The sequence below is a fragment of the Bidens hawaiensis genome, unplaced genomic scaffold (assembly GCF_021521415.1).
Source record: "Bidens hawaiensis isolate Kalapana, Puna unplaced genomic scaffold, B.hawaiensis_p1.1 tig00001575_1, whole genome shotgun sequence".
Taxonomy (NCBI): Eukaryota; Viridiplantae; Streptophyta; class Magnoliopsida; order Asterales; family Asteraceae; genus Bidens; species Bidens hawaiensis.
Genome location: NW_027491088.1, coordinates 845,357 through 862,542, shown reverse-complemented (window position 1 = coordinate 862,542; position 17,186 = coordinate 845,357). Strand labels below are relative to the sequence as shown.

Sequence of the window (17,186 nt, the reverse complement as noted above, 5' to 3'; positions counted from 1 at the left end):
TCAGCAAGTCCTGCACATCATAAATAGTAAACTCTTCAAAACTGCTGTCACCAAATAAGGTTGCTTATGATTAATGGTACATCCTGTGACCTCCATGTTAAAGCAAAGAATTGAAACGAACATTAGGCGTTTAGCTAGGCTTTAAATAATCTGCTTCTACCGTATATCAGTAATTTGTTGGAGTATATATAAGACTGTAGACTTGTTAAAGCAACTGTGACATTTAACAACAAAACCTTGTAATGACTAATAAACTTATCTAATATAAAACTTAAAATAACATGGAGTCGATCACCAAAACAAATGAACTTGTACTTATATATAGCAAAAGAAACCAAATGAGAATCTGATAGCACGTACATCACCTTGTAGCTGGAGTATATATATGTTGGAATGGAGTATGGCCAGTGGCGGAGCCACTCTATAACCACCGGGTTCGGCCGAACCAGGTCCTTTTCCGGTTTTATATATAACTTATCGTGTTGAATTAACGAACGAACCCATTCTTTTTTTGTGAGCGAACCCATTATCGTTTTAAAATAGTATATTCGAACCCATTTATCATAAAAAGTTTAGTTAATAAACAAATAAAAGCATCGGCCATCAACTCGGCAACTGATCAACTTTTTTCTTCGTCGTTCGCCTTAAGGTTTCAACCATCGCCAACAACCAATACACGTTTGTCTATCGTTTGAGAAGATTTTTTCTTCAATGAAGCATGTGAAGTCGGATTTGCATAATCATTTGGGTGACGATTATATAAATGATGCGTGTATTTGTTGTATTGAGAATGTGTTCTTTTTCAAAGTTGCGATTGAATATATTTTTCAAAACATGAAAATACGTAATCAAAAATTATAATATACAATATCTTTTTTATATTTAATGACTTTGTATTTTATTGAATGCTAACGATATATTTTTGTTATGATATCTGATATTGCATTTTATTTATCTAATCGAATGATCAACCCAACCCGACCCGACCCATTCGGGCGCGAAAACTTTGACACCGGAAAAAAAATCAAGCATCGAAATTTCCGAACCCATAAGAAAAAGTTTCTGGCTCCGCCACTGAGTATGGCGTTGAGAAATACTTTTTTTTAACTCTTGTTATTATTATTATTATTATAAAAGAGAACTTTGGCGACGTAGGATTACGATTGGTTCACTTAGCGATGAGTGATAGGGCCAGGTAAGTTATAATTTTTTTTTAATTTGATAATCAAACGGTTATTTGTGTCGATTCAGAGTCAACGCTCGGGTTTTACCAACATTTTTTTAGTTTGGTTACCGTAAAGAAAGTAATTGAAACCGACTGAATTCGCGTCGACTCACCGCCACAACACTCGGGTTTTACCAACGTCATTGGTTTTACCGACTGAATAAGTCAATAAACGTCATTTTGAATATTTAATTTTTTTATATGTGAATTTGACGAGTTTTATTTTGGGTTTTAACGCTTAGTTTTTACCAATTTGTTTATACGGTGCCGTAAGAAACGCTTAGTTTTTACCAATTTTTTATTAGTCTTGAGGAAAGTTGAATAATAAAAAATGTTAATAATATTTTGAGTTTGAAAAGATGCATTTATGAGTCCCACATGGTATCAAAAATCCCTCTAGCCTTGCTGAAGCAACCAATCAAAAGAAATAATAAGTTAAGATTATATATTTAATAAATAATACACTGAAAGATTAAATAACATTCATAAATATATTATATATGATTCAGCATAACCTTAATTCTGTCATGCTTCAATATGCACAATTTATATAATAACAATTTTAGGGGTGGGTGGGCATTCCCACCTATACCCTTTGCTTTGCAAGTTGTTCCATCAGTATCTATATACAAACACATTTGTCTCTAGCCACCACGTACGGCTCCGATTTTGATTTATTGATGTTGTGCGGCGTTTTTGTGCCTTCGATTGACTTTTACCGGGTTACATTTGGGAACCCAACCCTAGACGACGACGGTATATATGTTTCAGTGTGTTTCGCATCTTATTGGATTCGACTTCTACTATACTCTTTCTCGCATCTAATTCAATGGTTTGTATAATCTGGCATAACTGATGCACATTTCGTTTAATATCTTTGTTGTTGTCGTTCTGATTTTGGTTTCAGTCATAGGGTTTTAGTTTGGTTTAGTTTTATCAGACTACGAGATGCATTTGCTTTTGTCTCTGTGCTTGCGTTTGCTAATGTTAGGATTCATATAAACGTTCACCGTCTGTCTGTTTGTTAACTGACCTCACTCTTTGGTGTAATTTTTGTATTATTAGTTTGATGTTATGGTTGTAGTTACTGATGCATTACCAAAGTTATATGAAAGAGTAAACATGTAAAAATGAATATTAAGAATAGAATAAAATAAAAACGCCATCCTACCAATTTGACTTTTACATATCACACATTCATACCATTTGCGACTATGTAGAGAATCCAATTATAAAGTTGTTTACTTTCTATGATCTTAAGTACTTCTTAACCATGTATGCTACCGTTTTCTCATTAGTCATGTTTAATTGTTGCCACTATATATATAGTGCCATCGGTGACTTATACTACTTGAATTATCATTCAAGATCATAAATAAATCTTTTTTAAATTTATACTGTTTGACCAACTGTTCCAAGTCAAATGGCAATTATTAATAGTATTTGACACTAGTTTTTCAAAGTTAGTCAGTTTTGACTCGGTGCAAAAGAACAGTATACAATGGCTTTCATTTTTCGTTATCATCGGGTCCTGCCTTCAGGTTATGAAGTTCGGGGTTGGTTGCATATATGAGCTATATATATTATGTGAAGAATTATTGTAGGTTATTGTGATGGCAGACCAATCATTGCAGTGATGTTACAGAATAATTCTGATGGTTATAATGTTATATTAGATACAAACATTAGACATGATATTCAATCACTACAAATCGGTGTGTAAACCACCATTTTGTAGGTAGGTACTGCCTTTGACCATGTTAACTCATACAATATAGTGTAAATGGAACTGAACTAATAAGAGCCATTATTTGGTGCAGACTTTGGAGAAAAAGGCACAAGCTGAAAAATAGGTTGAACCTCGTGTACAGACAATCAAAACTGCAAGTGACTTTCTAACTATAATTTTTTTTTAAGATTGTATCTGTGTATATGTTCACTTTATGTTAGCTTCTATTTTATATTTTTAAATACACACAAAAATGGATCCTAGCTGCTAAAGAATAATGTATATTAACGTTGAACCTCAACTACAATCACTAACCAAAAAAGAGAGAAACTTTACATTTAAACCAAGGAAATTGTAACTCTACACGTGATCAAAATTAAGGAAGTTGTAGACCCTGTATGTTTTAATCAACATTATTACTTCTACACAGTTTAAATGTGTTAATCAACATTCTTACTTGATGACAGACTATGAAGAAGGTATCCAAGAAGAGTGAAGAAACAATGGTGCCTTACAAATTGGAGGCATTTATAGCTTATGAAAAGTTTCTTTAATCAGCTACTATTTACCATCATCAAGTATAGAATACAAAGGGTTTGTTATTTTTTTTTCAATTTTTTTTTCTGGATTTTAGCAATTTTGACTCATTTATGACGGCTCAATGTGTGAACCCGTAAATTATTTAAAACTCTGATGGTCTATATGGGTGATGATATTGGCACTTGGCAGAGCCTTTTTGGTACCTATTTTTGATGTCTTTAATGTGTTAAAGAGCGTAATTCAGTACGTGTGAACCCGTTGGGTTCATCCGAACATAGCCCCTTTAGCTAAACGGGTTTTTATAGGCAATGATGTTGTCTGAGCCTTTTGGTTAGTATTTTTTGATAGCTTGAATAAGATCAAGATTGTAATTGGGTTAAATTGGTCAATGTGTGACACATAAAGTTCAACCGAACACAGCCTATTTAGATAAGCAGGTCGTTACATATAAGCGACCGCCCATGCCCCCCCCCCCCCCCCCGCAACGCGAGGGGTAAAATTACTAGTAACCATATATATTCAGGCTAGCAAATGTTGAATCATTAAGTGCTGAACCGCTAAGCGGTCTGAATGATTAAGAGCCTCTGAACCAGTAAGTGACTCAACCAGTAATTGTTGTTTGGTTGGACCTCTAAATGAATATACAGAATGTCTGTTTTACCCCTCTATACTATTTCATGCACAATGAACTACCGGAAATTTTCTATTTTGTTTTGTTTTTTTTTCTCCGTTTTCATTGAAACCCAATATACACAAAAATATATATACCTATTCTAAAAATGAAAACAATATACAAAAAAGTTTCAAATATATAAAAAAAATTCAAAGTACCACAAATATATATTTGTTTAAAAATGAAAGTTGTATACAATAACTCAACCAACGTCTTCATTCTTGCAACATGAACCGATGTCTTCATACCTACAACCTGAACCGGCGTCTTCACCCGAACAGTTGAATTTGCCTAACAACAGTTATGTAAAATTAAATGAAGCTTAAAATATATATGAAAACGTAAGTGTGCATGCAGTGGGTTTGATCCGTGAAACCGTCCCACGAAACCCATGAACCCAATCCGTGTATTTTGACTTAAAGGGATGGGTATACTTAACAGAATCCTTCAAAAACCACGAACCCATGATATAATGTTCCAACCCCGTGTAGACCCGGAACTGGCCCTATTAATGGTCCCGTTTACGGGTATTGAGTTTAGGCCTTTTAAGGTTCCAGTCCGATCCACTTATATATAAATGCATTATTATATATATTTTATACATCATACACACACATATATATATACATATATTTATACTACATACTCGTATATAAGCGAGTTTTTAGCTGCCCATCATATAAGAAAACTTAACTGAATGTCACAAAAGCCTTTACTAATCACCAAATTAAATGTCAAACAAATCAAAGAAATACTCAAATAAAGTTGGAACCAACATAAACATCTAAATAAAGTAGTCTCAGTATGAACAATAAAAAGAATAATTAAGTGAATAATCAAACAGTAATTGATTTAGAATTGACATATTTAAAAATGATGCATGTGCCTGTGTTGAGTGACATAACCATTGCATTACTCATTTTTTCAATTGATTCCAAACCCTTAAAGGACCTAATTTAACCGTGAGTCTATGACAGCATATGTTTTTCATTTACAATCATGCAAACAGTTACAAACAACACATTATGAGTTAAAATCGTTAATTAGTAGTTATATACCGAAGTGAGAATAGTCATCAAAGTTGATCTTATTAGCGCCAATTATGGAAGCATCGGACATGGCGGAATTCTCCTCCAGGTTGGAGCCGTCGGTTCCCGGTGTGTAAGGCCCCGTTACCAGTAGCCCTACTTTGGTGTTGGATTTACTCATAAACGCAGTTCTAAAATCAGAGTTAATTAAAAACTTTACGCGGAATATAAAACTTTCATAAAACATTACATATCAAATCATAAACATGTCTTAAAACATTCTTCTTGTCTTTCGAAATTAAAACATAACTTATAAAACATAAAAGGTCTTCAGATGTCAAGCTTTTATTCTTCTGCCACCGCTCACGCCAGCTGTCGCATCCTACTCACCTGCGTGCATACTAAAAGTCAGCTACGTTGAGTGAGTTCTAGTTAATCATACATCATACAATACATTCACTTACCTTCAATCATGCATCCGAAGATACATAATAATTACTCTACTAATTTACTTTTATTTCATACATACATACATACTTTATTACTTTTATACTTTATATTTACTGTTCATTCTATCTCAGATATTATTAGGGTCTGATCTCTTCCTTTTCTATCTCAGATATTATTAGGGTCTGATCCCTTTCTTGTCTATCTCATATATTATTAGGGTCTGATCCCTTTTTACTTCTCTATCTCAGATATTATTACGGGTCTGATCCCGTCTTTTCTATCTCAGATATTATTACGGGTCTGATCCCATCTTCTTAATCTCAGATATTATTAGGGTCTGATCCCTCTTTCTTCTTCTTCGTTCATACTATCTTTACATACTCATACATATACTTTATTTAATCATTTTTACATACTCATGTATCGTTCATATATTTATATCATACACATTCATCTTTCATATACATACTTCCCTTGTCAATACGTGCAATATCCGAAGATCATTCACGTATCGACAAGCTTTCATTCACCATCATAACATAATATCTATCACATAAATCATACATGGCATACACTTACCATTTAAGGTAAGTGTATTAACTATCACATCGAGTATGCACATAGCCCCGAAAACATAACAAAGTAATGGGGCTAGAAACTCACTTGAAGTCGGTTACATTCACCGTTTATGGTAATCCATTTCTTGAGTTGTGCACGGCTAACTGTATAATATGTACATGCATCAATTAACTATTGCTACTCATATCGTATCTATATCTTTATATAACCCACAACGAACGGGGGTCCGGGGGCAGCACCCCTGGCAGCGGGTATCTAGGGGGCGGCAACCCCTAGCGGGGTCCAAGGGGCAGAGCCCCTGGCTGGGGTTAAGTTGACCTGGAAAAATTTTATTTCTATTAACTGTCTTAACACATTTTTCACTAGGATTTTAATTCATTTCTCAGCGAACTTAACTTTTGGCGAACTTAATATTAAGCGAGTTTAAGATTAGCAAACTTGCTGTTCAGCGAAGTTAACATTGGCGAACTTACTGTTCAGCGAAGTTAACATTGGCGAACTTACAGTTCAACGAAGTTAACATTGGCGAACTTGGTAACAGGCGAACTTATACCTCAGCGAACTTATGTACTCGGCGAAGTTCATACAGTGGCGAACTTAGCTTGCAGGCGAAGTTGCTCAGCAGTGGTTACTGTTCGCTCTAAAACCCCTTAATCATAATCGTTTCATCGCGAAATCTTTGAATGCGATTTTAACCAAACCCTTAAACGTTCTCATGTTCATTTCCGGATAAAACTTGACCCGTAACAGCATAAAGCATGAAACTTTAAGGCTTAAACGTTTAATACTAGATCTAGGGTTCATTTTACACGAGCCGCACATGTTTGCAGGTCTGACGAGTTCGTTTTAGCATCAAGTTCGCAACTTTACGTTTCATTTATATCCTATCTATACTCATTCTAAGTTTCAAGACTAAACGTTTATAAAATGTAAACTTTAAGGTAAAAGACATACCTTTACGGGTTCGTTTGATCTTGGTTAGCTTGTCTAGGAACTCTAGATCTTGTATAAAACTCGAATAACAAAGATCTAATCACAACTAACGTTCACTCGCTCTCGGATCTCGCTTGTCTTTCTCTCTCGATCGCATATGATGTAGTGTATGTGTGTGTTTTTGAGTGTGTAGAGATTTATGAAAGATGGAAATGATAGTTAGGGTTTTAAGATGGTTTAAGGGGTATTTATATCCCTAAAAGCCCATGGACCTAAGGCCCATTACCCTTTTAATCCATCTTAATTAATCCAAGTCCATAATTCTTTATTAAACACTAGCTAATATTATTTAACGCTTGACAACTTAACTAAATCTTCCTTTATTTAATATTATAATATTTCAGGATGTTACACGGTGGCTGCTTCTGGAAACATAACCAAAGCAAGAGGCGACAAATTAAGTTCTAAAAATTATATATGACCATAGGAAAGCCAAACAAATTTGCTTAAACTGAGTAGGAATGAAAACCTAAGCTTCTAGAATTGGATAATCAACAAAAGAACATTCATATGAATGCAACCCAATATTGAGTATAGGCGGGTCACAGGTCGGTCCGGTACAAACCTGACGTCAATAGGCAAAATTCATAAAGTCCGATTAAATACACCATATACAACTGAAAGATAATAAAGCAAAACAACTAGAACAACAATCGATCATTTTAATCAACAAAATCTACAAGTAGATTTGTTTCTTACAAAAGTAAAAGATCAAACAATCAATCATTTTAATCAAGAAAGCTCAACTTGTGCATGATTTCAAACGATGATCACATGTAAATACAATCATAATGTGAAGTGCTCTTAACTCTTACTCACCAAACAAACAACTATCCACAAGAGGGATATCACGTCATTGTAATATTAAGAAGACAAGATATATACATATTGAATCTAGAATCAAATAGATATACACCGATCAACATGGATTTATTTATTCTCCAATTAATGTTGATAACTATATGTACATGTTTCTTAAGGTATCAAATAATATCCAAACCTGTATTGTCAAACTTACTTCTAAATTTGGGTTAAAAGTCAACTCTTTGGTAATATAGAATAGAACATCCTAACAAATAAATAAATTGATGTTACAGCTTGTGTCGATGAACACCCATTTCTGATTTGATATTTCTAACTGCTTTGCTCTAAACAAACACACAATCGTATGCATACAAAATTCAATCGCGAATTTACAAACCAAGAAACATTACCTCCTTTTGTTGTGTGTTCAGCAAGAGAAGGAGATGATTGACAAAATGAATCGCCGATTTCCAAAGTAGGAGATCATTGGAATGGCCACTGAAAAGTCGAAGCTTGGCCAGAGAGAAGACGTCGACGAGAGGCTGAAGAGTTGTGACGAGATAGGTGATGAAGACGGGGAGATTTTGAAGAAGGGCTGAAGGGGTATATGCGTGAATATGTTTGCTCTGAATGGTTCAACAAGATTTTGAGGCTGAATGGTTCAGAGGTTTACTAAATCATTAAGAGGCTTTCATTTAACGAACCAAACACCTCTATATCTGACCGAATCAGACATGAACCTCTTAATGGTCCCATTCAGACCTAACCAAGCAAGCCCTAAAATTAAAGCATCCAACCTGTTATTTCTGTGATTTGGCTTAAACCTCTTTAAAATAAAAACAGATAAAAACTGCAGAGCAATCCAAGAGAACCTAGTCATTAGTCTATACTTATACTTAAAGTTAATAAATTATAAGTTGGATAAAATAAGTAATCCCAGACACCTCATAAATTATCACAACTTAAGCTAAACCAAAGTTTTTAATGTTTTATCTTATCTATTTTTTATTTATATTTTTGACATTTAAATAAAATAGAGTGACTTCAAAAGAAAACCATTTAAGGGCATGTTTGAGATTGAGTTTAAAAAATGCTTATTGGTGTTTTCTAAATGCCAATAAGTTTTAATGTGTTTGACAATCATAAAAAAACTTTCTTATTTAAACGTTTTGAAAAGACTGAAAAACAGTTTTTCAAAAACCCCAAATTCTAGTTTTTCAAAATGTCTTTTTAAAAAGCCATAAGTATTTTTCAAACTCAAATCTCAAACATGCTCTAAAACCATCATTCATTTTTTTCCTACAAAATGCATGGAGAAGAAAGAATTATTTGGTGGTTTGATTTAAATCGTCCAATGATCCAATATATAGCAACAAGACAAATCAGCAGCCTCGATCTCATCTTATTATTCAATAGAATTCATCGATCCTTGTCTTATTATCCAATATATATCATATCATCTCTTAATTACGCACAAATTACCCATCCTATATATCCTAATTACCATGCTTCTGTTAAACTTAAACTTCTTCAGTTCTCGAACCACCAACATAAACAGTACTAACTCTCCAGAAGTGGAAACCCCATTAATCTTACAGATTATTCATCCCGGAGGCATTGTCGAACGCTACTACATGGCCTTCCCTGCGGCTTTAATCATCGAAAAGTACCCGAAATCCGTCTTGGCTCGCCCGGAGGTGTTCCAGCGTCCCTGGGACTCCGTTGTCCGCCCCGAGGAGATTCTCGTCCCCGGGCACAAGTACTTCGTGGTCCCGATTCTAACCGTCAAGAAACTCCGAAGGAGAATGATGAAATCGGATAATATTTTCAACGCAGAAGCAGGTCATGAGATGGGTACTAAACCAAGGCGCGTTCGGTTTAAAGGTGGTGATCAGGCGAAAACTAGACATCTTGATGATGATCATGATCATGATTCGGAAGATAATAAGGCGAAAAAGAATAAGAAGAAGAAGAGTTTGAATGGCAAAGGATTGAGGAAGAAGAAGAATGTGAGATTTTCACCTGCACTTACAATAATTGATGGAACAAGTTAAGAGTTTTAATTGTTTTGATGATGGAATGGATGAGTATTATTGTGCACAAATGCTGTACTGCTTTGATTCATTCCCAATAAGTTTGTAACGTTATTCATTCAAGGGGTCGTGTTTGAGTTAACATGTAATTTAACTCGTTTAGTTAAACAGACCGGCCAACTAACACGTATATCCCAAATTTATAACTCGCCAACCAATTAACATGTTTACAACTTCAATGTTATCTGCCAACCCGTTTGACACATTTAGATAATGATTGATTATTTTGCCACGGATAAAATTATAGGTTGTGTTCAGTTTGAATAATTCAACCAGCTAACCTGACACGATTGACTCCCGTGTCATGACTTGTGGTGTGTAAAAGAGGGATTATAGCAACCATAGAATCCCAACAAACAGAGCAAAAGGTGGGAATTGTTTGTTTTAGGAAATCAAAGCTCATAATGTTTTTGTTCATCTGGGATTTTTGAATCCATTAACATTAAAAGGTGGAACTTGGAAGAACACCCAAGCTTCTGCCATTACCATTACCATTACCACAAAAGGTAAATCATCTTCAAGTTTTTATGCTAATTAATGTCAAATCCTAAAAGTCCCAATTTGTGTCATCCAATCTGCTTGCTTGCTTGCTAGGTGTTTTTGTGTTCCAATAATATTAATCCAGAAAAACATGTCTGACAACAAGATCATGGCTACAAACTTAAAGATTGACCTACAGGAACTATCTCTAGAAGAAGACACCAACAACACCACAAAAACAATATCAACATGCACACCATCTTCACCTACCACCAAGAAACCATCAGCCACCAAGATCAATTGCCTTTGTGCACCAACTAACCACCCTGGTTCCTTCAGGTGCCGCCGCCACCGCACCAACCTTTCTGGATTAGGAAACAGGCGGACCGTCTCGGTTGGTGCAAACCTTCATCAGCTTGGTAACAACAACACCAAACAATCTAGGGAATACTAATATGTAACCTAGCTAGCTAATATGTATTAACAATATTGTTACTAACATACATACATAACATACATGTAATTCATTTACAAATATGTTGATACAAGTCATTTAACCAAAAGAACAAAGTTTTTTTTTTTTTTTTAACTTTTTAGTTTCTCAGATGCAATATATCAACACCGGAAACAATACAAAAGCTATAAACTTGGCTACAAATTCTACTCTAGAAACTGTACACTAACACACACTAAACATGATGAACCAATGGTCCAATACTCACTCACTCACTTACATTGGAGTACAATTAGTGTTTTGTTCGGATTCAAAGGGAACCATCATATGGTTTCTACAAAGAGGACAAGTTATGTTCCAATACTTCAACCATTTCTCAAGACAACATGTATGGAAAACATGTCCACAAGAAAGGTGATTAATCTCTGCATCAGGTTTAAACTCAACCAAACAAACACAGCATTCTTGATAATTATCAGTGCACGAAACCAAGTCGTACCGCAGTGTCGGTGTCCGGTTTCTGAACTCATCCATGTAGGTTTTAGAAGGGCTTCCTCTGCTGTTGCATTCTACTACTGATTGATTCAAAAACTCATCAGAAGAAGACGGTAATCGGATTCCGATGACATGGAGGATGGACCAGAGGATCTCCTTCATGATGGATATTGACATGGCTGTCTTAACCAGAATCACACATAATATTCCAGCATCACTAGGGTTTGAGTATGGTGACAGACCCATTTTAATTTGTTTCAACCTATATATATATAATCAATACACTTTATAAATTCAATTCAAAATATAACACATGCATCTAGAGAGTGAGAGATATATATACGTATACATACCTTGTGTGATTAAAGTTGTTAATAATATTTGGAAAGAAATAGTGAGGATATATATATATATATATATATATTGAATTTGAAGACCAAAGCTAAATTAAAACAGATGGACTGAATCCACTTGAAAATATATATACCCAGCGGCCTGCCCCCACCTTTCCATTTACATACATTTTTCTCATTTTTTTAAATAAATATTTGAATACATTATATTATTTCTCGACAAATAAAGTAAACAACCATTTTAAAATGTTATTTTTTCATGACTAATTATAATAGGTGTCTAGGTGATACTGATAGTTTATGGAAAGCTTGTTCACAAAAGAAGTTTTCTACTTTTAGGATGATGCATAAAAGATTTACTAATATAATTAGGTAACTTTGTTCATAATTCAGTGAAAGGTTAGGTGACGAATATCATATTTGCATTTTTAAAATAAAAAGTACAATTTGTTATTTTTCTGTTATGTAAAGTATAAAACAAATATTGAACAGCTAAAGTTTATGACTTTTTGACTTTTTTAATTAGATTTGAATAAAAAATAAAACCGATTGAGTACATATTAATTGCATGTAAAACAAGTTTAATGGTTTTATTCAATATTCCTCTATTTTATCAGCCTACTAACATTAGAGTTTTTCAAAACAGTGGCAAATGAATGCTTATATTTAAGTCATGTTAATTATCTTGTTAGTTTTTTAAGTTTAAATTATGTCAATATGTTGCCATGCTATATGTTAGTTTTTTAGGTCATGAGTTCTAATAATAGTCAGGAGAAGCGGTACTTATTCGGTTTCTGGACAACTAACGATCCCTATTATTTATACCGTGACTAGCGAGGCTCAAGAAGAAGCATAGAACACGGTACGTGCTCGAGATATAACAAAACACGATGCCCCTTCTTCGATCGACCATGGATAAACTATTGCGTCGATTGTAACGCACTCCGGTTACCCTTCCCTTTTTATCTAATTTTTTTAGAGCAAACGGCGGTTTTCGTCCCAGTGGTTTGTCCCAATCTGCGGTTTTAGTCCGATAGTTTCAAATCTGTGATTTTCGTCCTTATGGTTTCATTTCACTTGTAATTAAACCCGACTCCACTAACCCCGTTAAGCACAGTCGTTAAATCCATTATTGTGCCCTCGTGTGAGGGGCAGTTTTGTCTTTTTTTCCTCAAATATACCTCAGCCCCTCACGTGAGGGGCTTGTGAATTAGGGTTGGGGTTTATTTGGGTAGAAAAAGGACAAAGTTGTCCCTCACGTGAGGGGCACGCTGATGGATTTAACGACCAGACATAACGGGGTTAGTCGGTCGGGTTTAATTGCAAGTAAAATAAAACTACAAGGACGAAAATCACAGATTTAAAACAATTGAACTAAAACCACATATTTGAACAACCCACATGGACGAAAACCATAGTTTACTCTTTTTTTTATAAACATTTCTATTTAATTTTAATTGTCATCACATATATTAAGTTTTTTAAGATCACACCTAAGCAAATACAATGAGATATTTGGAGGATCTTAGCCGACAACTCATCAACACTAGAATATAAGCTATTTATGTATACACATCTGTCTCTTATCTTTGCATCATTTGAACAACCCCTTCCCCACCTCAATATCATTAGGACACGTCGGCATATTTTTTATTTCTCTTCACTTACTCAAAAAAGGTTTTCCAAAATGTCTCATAATAAACTAATGCGTAGAGTTAATATGTAGTATTATTTAAACATAACATGTATTTTAAAATACACGTATTTTTTTTTCAAGAAACTACAAAAAGCTAGTTTTAATTATAAAACAGAAAGAATCTTATCTTAACTTGTTTGTTGATATTTGGTTGGATTCTTTTATTACCAAAAAAATATGTGATGATGAGATCCTTGGTGTTTGGATGGTGATAAGTTATTACACATGTACATGGCTCTAGAAACACCTTAAATTCAATTATTTATGTTTAGTCTACTTTCATGTTCAATAGTGACATTTGTTTATAGGACCTACAATTATATGCGCCATTAATACTATTTAGATATTCGTATGGTTCGCTATGTCCTATTATACTCTACTGGTTCACATTTGAGAAACTCGTTACGTGTAACAGGAATTAATGGTCGACACATTGCCTAAGTCAATGGTCTAGTTTAGAGTATTAATCATATATATGATATTTACAATATAAAAGAATATATTAAAACCTGGTCTAACTAAAAAAAAGGAAAAAAACCTAAGTGTTTGTAGACATATCAATATAGCTTCAATACTAATTGTTATTCATACGATATAACAGGTGATTAAAATTGTCTAGACTTTAGGCATATGGTTTAAAAATGCATTTTTCTAGTAAGTATTTCATTTAAACACTTTTTTTCTTGTAATATCTAAAACCAAAAGACAAAATACAAAAAAAGATAGAAATGAAAAGTAAGATATATAGCAATAAATGAGAGATTAAAGGTGAAAGGTACAGTACATGTAGGTAATTTCCTTCATACCAAAACAAGAGAAAGTTTGATTGAACAATTATAGTGCAGCCAAGACTTAGAAATGAGAGATTGTTAAAGCCACCAACAATGCATATAGATTTGGCTCACTTCAAAGAAATAGGCCCATTACATGAAAATGACTTCAATAAACCTACCAACAATTTCCTTGATCTTTCCATATTTATCCACCTTTTACATGTTATTTCTTTGCATATATATATTTTTTTTCAAAGTATTCCTTTAGAATAAAATAAATAAATAAATAAAACATTTTGTTCATGTATTTCGATGTTATAAATGTAAAATCTTCTCTTACATAAACACTATGTAGTGGTTTTGTCCAATATATTGTTTCTTGGTTGATTTGATTTAGTTGATTGATATTTTGGATATCCTTTCTAGTAATTAGAAATTGTAGAGTACGCACATATAAGACTTGCATTTATATATCAAAGTTCATATTTAATTGTCGTCGGTATAAAAACTTGTAATCATGTATATTAGTGTGTAACCATGTAAACATCAACACACATCCATTCATACTAGAGGTGCACAGATCGGGATTTTTCTAATACCCGGGTTCAGGTATGAAACCGGTTTCGGGCATGATCGGATATTGGAAAATCGGGTATTAAGAGAAATCGGGTAGGGTTCGGGTAGGGTATTGAGGAGAAAAACTTAACCCTAAGTACCCGGGTAGGGTATGATCGGGTTCGGGTATTGGAACCGGGTACGACCAGGTATTAATACCCGGTTTTGAATTTGTAATTTTTTTATACATTTTTAAATGTGTTTAAAATTTAAATTTGCTTTGTAATTTATAAAAATAATTAAACTATATTACAAAAACCATAAATCCACTTAATTACAAATTATTTACTTAGTAATATGCATTTTACAAAAACTTAAACATAAAAGTTGTGAAGTAAACATAAAAATATACTATAAAAACTCATCTATTATTTCGGGTATTAGAAAATTGGTATCAGGTATCGGGTATAGGGTATGACCGGGTCCGAGTAGTTACGGGTATAAATCGGGTACGGTTCCGGGTACGGGTATTGACCTCAAAATGCATACCCTATCCCTACCCTACGGGTAGGGTCGGTTTCGGTTTCGGGTATAGAATACCCGGGTATAAAAAACCGGTTCCGGGTATTCTTTTCGGGTCCGGTTCCGGGTATTCTTTTCGGGTCCGGTTCCGGGTACGGGTTTTTTATGCACCTCTAATTCATTCCACATTCATGTCCAAAATTTTGAAAATTTGGGAAAAACAATACCCAAATAGGTAGTTGGTTTTTGAAACCTGAATCGAACACAAAAGACCTCAATTGGTGTCATAGATGAGTGTTGCTTGTAGTTTGTCAAGTTATCCGCAACCTAGGATTTCGTTTTTGCTTATAGGTCGAGTTCAGTTACTATTGAAAAAGTTCTAGGCTAAACTGCTAACTATGGTTTTTGAAAACTACCAACCAAACGAGTCAATGGGTTTGCCTCCTTGTCTAAGGGCGTGTTTGTTTAGGTGGATGACTCGCGGGAGGGGGTTCGGAGAAGACCGTTCATGGAGGAGAGTTTATGTGCAAGGACGTGCTCGGACAATATGTGTGTGATTCCATAAAAATAAAAAATGTCACTCTTATATTTTAAAAATTCTTATACAAGAAAAACTTGTAATATTGTTATGGAATTATCATCAAAATTGTAAAAGGTACATGTGTACTACGCGTGTGTATATATATTGAAGAAACGTGGATCTACTCACTGGTAGCAGATCTACTTTCCTCGGGTGTGATTATACTATTTCACCGATGGTTCTTCTGGATCAGTGTTCTTCCACCTACAAAATGAACAGCGCCGTTACTTACCCCTCAGAAAGGGACAGAGGGGTCCTCTTTGGGGTAACCCTCCGGCGTGAGAATAAGTATGTGTAGGAGAAGATAATAATGTGTGAGTAAGGGAATTGGGAGAGTATTGCTTAATAGCTGAATACTGTATGTTACTCTGTATGATTATTATGATTCTCTCTGTGTATGAGAAAGTAACTGACTAGGGCTGCCTGTCAGTGAATGTAATTGAATATGCTTCAATGTGAATCAATGTGTCCTGTAACTGTATACGTTATGATGTATTTATAGTGCTAGGGTTTCCACTGATTGAGCTGAGACCAAATTAGGGTTTTGCTGGCCTCCTCCAATCGATTTGCGCCACGTGTCCCTGGAGACACCTGGTGCTCTTTCATTGGTTATGATCACGTGGTAACCCATGAGTCATGCTGAGCTGTCCAACTTTCATTTAGCAGCTGTCAACATCAGCATATCCTTATTCCTTAAAAAGATGCCTTCTGGAAGGTTGTCTGACGTGCACAATCAAGGTTGCCCTAATCCTGATTTGGATAAGGACGAGGTTGATTACGTGCACGTGTGATATGCGCCCATCCTGAGGATGCGCGAGGTCTTCTCTTTATTCTCACGCGCAGATATTTCATGCGCAGATGTGATATGCACGAGCATGTGATATGCGCCGCGCGCTGGTGCGCCGCGCGCATATGTGATGCGCGAGCATATGTGTGCCTGGGCATATGATGCCTGAGCATGTTTTGTATGCGCCATGCGCATAGGTTTTGGCTTTGTGCCTTCATAATGTGTTTATCTTGTGGGTTGACCCGCCTTGCTCGGTGTTGAGGCGGGTACATACCTCTTCAAGCCCCCCCAGTCTAATGTGTGTCTTATCTCGCGCGAGCGGGGTAAGATAGATATTAGACTTACTGATTAGTTGTTTTAAAAGGGGTTTTGTCGTT

The 17,186-nt window shown here is 34.9% G+C and overlaps 1 pseudogene across 1 annotated transcript; it reads right to left on the bottom strand.

Moving 5' to 3' along the window:
* Positions 1-11,140: 11,140 nt before the first annotated feature.
* Positions 11,141-11,934, bottom strand: LOC143585358 (putative E3 ubiquitin-protein ligase XERICO pseudogene; annotated as a pseudogene). Its single transcript, XR_013144541.1, has 2 exons — positions 11,897-11,934; positions 11,141-11,805 (listed from the first exon to the last, which is right to left on the bottom strand). The product of XR_013144541.1 is annotated as a putative E3 ubiquitin-protein ligase XERICO pseudogene (transcript).
* Between the last annotated feature and the right edge of the window lie 5,252 nt (positions 11,935-17,186).